We start from the raw sequence: 6803 nt of genomic DNA, 5'->3' as shown, positions 1-6803 counted from the left end.
AGGACTATCCGCACTGTTTTCCATAATGGCCACACCAAACTACATGCCCACCTAAAATGTAGGAGAGTTCACTTTTCTTCACACCTTCTCCAGGATTTTCATTTGTGGCCTTTGAAAGATGGCCATTCTGACTGGTGTGAGGTGATACCTCTTTGTAGTTTTGATTTGCATTTCTCTGATAATTAGCAATATTGAGCATTTTTTCATAAACCTATCAGCCATTTGTATGTCTTCACTGGAGATATTTTGTTTAGGTCTTCTGCCCATTTCTGAATTGGGTTTTTTGTTGTTGTTGTTATTGAGTTGTATGAGCTGTTTATATATTCTAGAAATTAAGCCCTTGTCAGCAGCATCATTTGCAAATATTTTCTCCTATTCTGTAGGTTGTCTTTTAATTTTGTTGATGGTATCCTCAAATGTGCAAAACCTTTTAAGTTTAATTAGGTCCCATTTGTTTATTTTTGCTTTTATTTCTATTGCCTGGGTAGATTGCCCTAGGAGAACATTGCTAAGATTTATGTCAGAGAACATTATATCTATGTTTTCTTCTAGGAGATTTATAGTGTCTTGTCTTATATTTAAGTCTTTAAGCCATTCTGAGTTTATTTTTGTGTATGGAGTGAGGGAGTGTTCTAACTTCATTGGTTTACACGTGGTTGTTGTTTTCCCAACAGCACTTGCCAAAGAGACTGTCCTTTCTCTGTTGTATATTCTTGCCTCCTTTGTCAAAGATTAATTGACTGTAGGTCTGTGGGTTTATTTTTCTGTTGCTTTCATTTGCATTTCCCGGATGATATATGACATGGAGCATCTTTTCACATGCTTCTTTGTCACCTCTATCTTTGGTGAGGTGTCTTTTAAGGTCTTTGGCCTATTTTTTAATCGGGTTGTCTGTTTTCTTATTGTTAAGTTTTAAGAGTTCTTTGTAAATTTGGATGTCTTTAATCAGAAGTATCTTTTGCAAATATTTTCTCCCAATCTGTGATTTCTCTTGTAATTCTCTTGATACTGTCTTTCACAGACCAGAAGTTGTTAATTTTAATGAACTCCAGCTTATCAATTCATATTACTTTTTTAGACCTCATTTGTATTTCCATTTCTTCATTTCATTCTTCATAACTGATTTGCTATAGGTAATTCCATTGTTACCCCCTGCTCTTGGGTGCAAGACTCAGGCTAAGATCCAAATTTCTGATTCAGAGTGATTAGCCTGAATTGTGCTATCCCCACAGAAATACACAGAGGATACATTCTAACCACAGAGAACTCAGGAGAATATTCACAGTCGCATTGTGCAGAACTGTCAGGAGTACACCAGTGTTCAGCCTAGTTTGAATCTTGGGTAATGAAGGTTTAGAAGTGTGAATGTTTCAGGGTGAACTCCCTGGTGCAATGTACTCTGAACACTGGTTTGTAGGAAGAAAGAGAAGTGGAGGACTCAAAAGTACTTTTCAAGCTCCAAAACTGCAGGAGAAATTCATAGAGGTGGGATTTGGGGAAAACCAAAAAGCACTCGTTGTAAAAAGGTTCTTTCTCTACCAAATAAACAGAGAATTTAAAATATAAGCCAGTGTGGAACTGAGCTGAGTCCCCATGGGTTGGTGAATTCCTACTGACAAGTGGGAGAGGGCAAATTCCTTTTAAGTTTCTCAAATCTTATATCTTCAAACAGGCCAGATTTTATACTTTACTACTGCAAAAATAAACTAGTCTCTATTGGCTTGCAATAATCAGTCTTTTATAAGTTTTGATTTCCTCACAGCTCATGATTGAGCACATGCAAGTAATATAAATATTAGTTTATTAAGATCTATCAACATACTTATTTTTGGCAGCTGTTTATACCCAAGAATTTCAAAAATTGATTAAGAATTAGTTACATGTTCTTATGGGGTATTTTTCTGGATTTGAGCAATGAAGCATGTATCTGTAAAGTTTAAAAAGATTTCTCTTGTCTGTCAACTTTATATTCAGCAAGGATTGGAAGCACGAAGACATACCCATGTTATCAAGCTAGCTAAAGTAAATACCTCAGTATTTGTAAATGCAAACTCATTTTGAAAGTCTTGCTTACCTTTAAGAAAATAATAATCTAAAATTTGCAGTCTACTAACCAGAAACATAGGTGAGGTAAGCCTACCTGACATCCAGAAACTTCACACAAAGGAAGTTATTTCTTGAAAGGAGGTATGTTCCTCAAAGCAGCTTCTGGTTTCAGCACTTATTGGGTGAGGGTAAATTGATCTAAGAGCAGGTGGAGGTCCAAGTACTGGAGATCTAAGAACTGAGTAGCTAGAAGAAGTAAGGAAACATTTCTCTTTCTAGCTCTCCTAAATTAGCACATTTTATCCATAAGTAAATAAATAAATGTAAATAGAGACTGATTAAAGCCCACTCTTGAGCTTTTACTCTGTATTAGGCAAATTATCTTCACTAGTTCTCACCTTTACCACAACCAGGAAAAATAAGTACTATTATTACCCCCATTTCACAGATACATAAACAGACACAGACAGGATATTAGTAATGGTAAGATTAGAACCTGAAATCATCTCTTACTGACTCCAAATCCTGAATTATTTCCACTACACTGTTAGCTTAACATTTAATGTTGTGATCAAAGACAATGTGCACAGCTTCACTTCAAAGATATTTAAAACTGCATATGAGAGCAATATATAACTAACACAAATCACTTAGCAAGTGGGGTAAGAAGTCCTATTTTCAGCAGGGGTGTGTCCTTGTGTATAAACACTGTTCACATGACTCTGTCCACGTCCCACTGGAAACACTCTTTTATCAGTAGTGCTGATTCTCACTTTCTCAAAAGGATATTGTGACATGACCATGAAGTGAAGACTTTTAAGAGCCAGAATAGGTCCACTGGATTGCTGCATGCTTTTACCACACTTTTGATCAGTCAACAAGTAATTGGAATAGTAAAGCAAAACAAGACCTTATAAATTGTTATTTATGGATGGGGAGTCTGGAGCTTAGGGAATAGCTCAGGATCATTCAGGTGGTTTGTGCCAGAGGGAGGGTTAGAACCTAAATCCTTAACAATTAACCTAAGATCCTTCACATGAAATGCGTCTACTCTCATACTCACAGGGACTGAAGCATCAGGGTCAGATGTGATGTGTCTGAAAGTGATTTGTTGCTGATCAGAGTTAAAATACTTAAGTGGTACTCTATGATCATTTTCACACTATAAAAACTTCAAACATACTGTCAAATAAAATTATCTCTTTCATTCTCTTCAATTTTCTCTCTCATCCCTACCACCATATAACCTTATTATGAGTTCATTCCAAATGGATACAAATGTGCATTTGACTGTTACGTAAATGTAATAATACAGTAGTACATACTGTTTTGCAATTTGCTTTACCTCCAATTAATAATACATCTTGGAGATTGTCCCATATCACTATCCATAAAGTCTGGAAACACAGATAGCACTATTTTATTATTTTACAGAGTGAAGATGTCCTTGATTATATTCTGTATATTTTTCTACATCTGCAGACTTTATGTACACTCTATAAATAGACCTGCCTTTTTTCTTATATTAAAAAAATAAAATAGCTAACCATTTAATTAAAACATTCACATGTATTTTCATTCAAAAACTATCTTAAATCATAAAGGTATTTAGAGGAGGGGCCAAGACGGTGGAGTAGAAGGATGCTTGTAGCTCACCCTCTCCCACAAATACACCAAGACTGACATCTACAGACCCATCCAGCCAATCAGAACACCTGCTGAACTTTGACAGAACATTGCCTTCTTCTAAAGACAAAATACACCACCAATCTGGTAGGAGAAAAGGAAAAAAGAAGGAAGAAAAAGGAAAACGGTGTGGGACTGGTCGTGAGGGGAGGGAACAGCAAAGGAGGAATAGCACTTGTTCGCTGGGTCTCTGCCTCTCCAACAGAGACGTCAGAGGGATGGAGGGGGAACCTCGGAGGCTCGCATCTGTATGGAGTAGCCCTTGACATACGAAACTAAGTTAAATGGGCACAGAGGGTTCCTGCAAACCCCAGCCCTAGACGCGAACTGGCAGGGGTGGGACGGGACACGCTGCTCGAGCTGGACGGAGGACTGGGGCCGGGGTACAGAGGCAGCCCCGGGGGACTGCAGTGTGCTGTGCACCATGGCTGGGAGAGAATACAGATCAGAACAGCCTGGGTCCCCCATAAAATACAAAAAAAAAAAAAGAAAAGAAAAGAAAAGAAAAGCAACACTGCTGGTGTGCCCTGGGGGGAGGGGCGCCATGGCTTTTGTCCCCTCAGTCCCGTGGCACCATTACTGGCGCTTCTTGGGAGAAGAGAGGTGGGCGCAGCCACAGCCCTCAATATCCTCCTGTACGCAGCGCCCAGGCAGAGGTGAGTTGAAACCTGAATCCATACTTAGGGGCTCGTGACCTCATAGGCAACCGAGATTTGTTTACAGCCCCAGGCAGAGGGAAACGTTCTGCCCCGGTGCCTCTGTGAACTCGCTCCTCTAAGACAAAGGAACAAGGAGCGGAGTTCTGGCACAGAGCAAGGCGAGGGCTGGTGTGGCCATTTTCTACAAGCCTGCCTATGGAGTACAGACCTGACACAGAGTGGGGAGCAGCACTGAGCAGGGGAGCAACCGGCCCACTTACCTTGCAAGAGCACAGCGCCGGACCACGGTGTTGGGTGGGTGGGGGGTGACCTGGCCTACTACCATGCACGAGCTTGGTGCCCGGACCGTGGAGCTGTGAGAAGGCTCAACCCGCCCACCAGCCAGCACTGGGAGCAACACAGACCAGGGGCGCGATGAAAGGGCCTCTGGAACCAGGGAGCTCACTTTGCGCAGCAGGGCAAGGGCAGGAGCGGCGAAACCATAGAGCAAAAAGGAGGCCCCACTCAATAGTCAGGGCAGGCTCTGACTACCAGGTCAACAGCTACACCCCCAACCAAAGGGATAACAGGCAAACTGCATGGAAGGGAGACTTGGCAAGTATCCATACTTAAGAAGCACCTCATGACAAAATTAAGAGCACAGTCTCCACAGGAACACATCCACTTTTTTTTTCTTTTCTAATTTTTACTTAAAATTTTTTTTTGTTTCTATTTTTTAATCCCTTTTAAAATATTTTTATTATTATTTTTAAATTTGTCTCAATTTCATTTTTATTTCTGTTTTGTTCTTCTGTTATCATACTGTTTTCAAATATTTTTTCTAATTTTTAAAAAAGTTTCTCTCAATTTGATTTTTATTTCTCTTCGATTTGTTCTTATTATTGATTATACTGTTTTCAAATCTTTTTTCTTCTTTTAAGGTTTTTAAAATTTGTCTCAAGTAGATTTTTATTTCTCTTCGATTTGTTCTTCTGTTATTGATTATACTGTTTCCAAATCTTTTTTTCTTCTTTTAAATTTTTTTTTTTTTAGTTTTATATCTGCATCCGCTTTAAACAAATAAACCCCTTAAGGACCACAGTAGATAACTGATACTCCATAAGCCATAGTACCAGAGAGATATAAGTAAAATGAAGAAGCAAAGGAACCACTCCCAATTAAAAGAACAAGAGAAATCCCCTGAAAGAACAATCAATGAAATAGATCTTGATAGTCTACTAGATCATGATTTCAAAACAGGAGTGATCAAAGTACTGAAGGAACTAAAAGAGATTGTTTTTAGAGACAGAGAATATGTCAAAAATGAAACTGAAGCTATAAAGAGGAGCCAATTAAAATTGGAAAATTCATTTGCTGAAATGAGAGCTGAGCTAAAGGCTGTAAAAAGTAGGCTAGATAATGCACAGGAACAAATAAGTGACTTAGAAGACAGGAGAACAGAAATCAACCAATCAGAACAGCTCACAGAAAAACAAATAAAAACCAATGAAAACAATATAAGGGACCTATGAGATAATATAAAGCATGCCAACCTATGTATAATAGGGGTCCCAGAAGGAGAAGAAAGAGCAAAGGGGATTGAAAATATATTTGAAGAAATCATGATTGAAAACTTCCCAAACCTAAGAAGGAATCAGATATCCAAGGACAGGAAGCACAGAGGGTCCCAAACAAGAAGAACCCAAACAGACCCACACCGAGACATATTATAATCAAGATGGCCAGGGTTAAGGATGAAGAAATGATTCTAAAGACAGCAAGAGATAAACAAAGAGTTAGTTACAAAGGGAACCCCCACAAGGCTTTCAGCTGATTTCTCTATACAAACAATATAGGCCAGAAGCCAGCGGCAAGATATATTCAAAGTCCTGAATGAAAAAAAATGCAACCTAGGATACTTTATCTAGCAAGGCTATCCTTTGGAATAGAAGGAGAGATAAAGAACTTCACAGACAAGCAAAAACTAAAAGAATTTAGCAACACTAAACCTATGCTGAAAGAAATATTGAAAGGTCTACTCTAAATAAAAAAGAAGCAGGATGCTACAGAAAGGAGAAAGCCATAATTGGAAAGGCAATAACTGCAATGAATTGCAACAGAATAAACATGAAATTGTAAAAGAGGACATCTAAATCATTAAAGGTGGGAGAGGGGAGCAACAAAATACAGTAGTTTTTTTTCTTTTTTTTCTTCTGAGTAGGATGGGCTTGAGCTTATATTACTATTTAAAACAAACAGATAAAGTAATGGGTTAATATATGTACAAAACAGGGTAACTACAAGCCAAAAACTTACAATAGAGTCACAAAAACTAAAAATATCAAACCACAAAAAGAAAAAGAAAGTAATAAAGAGGAAATACCAAATCAACTGCAAAACTGAGTTCCAAATGGCAATAACACACATCTATCA

Source organism: Camelus bactrianus, chromosome X, assembly GCF_048773025.1.
Source record: "Camelus bactrianus isolate YW-2024 breed Bactrian camel chromosome X, ASM4877302v1, whole genome shotgun sequence".
Lineage (NCBI taxonomy): Eukaryota > Metazoa > Chordata > Mammalia > Artiodactyla > Camelidae > Camelus > Camelus bactrianus.
This window is presented reverse-complemented; position numbering follows the sequence as displayed.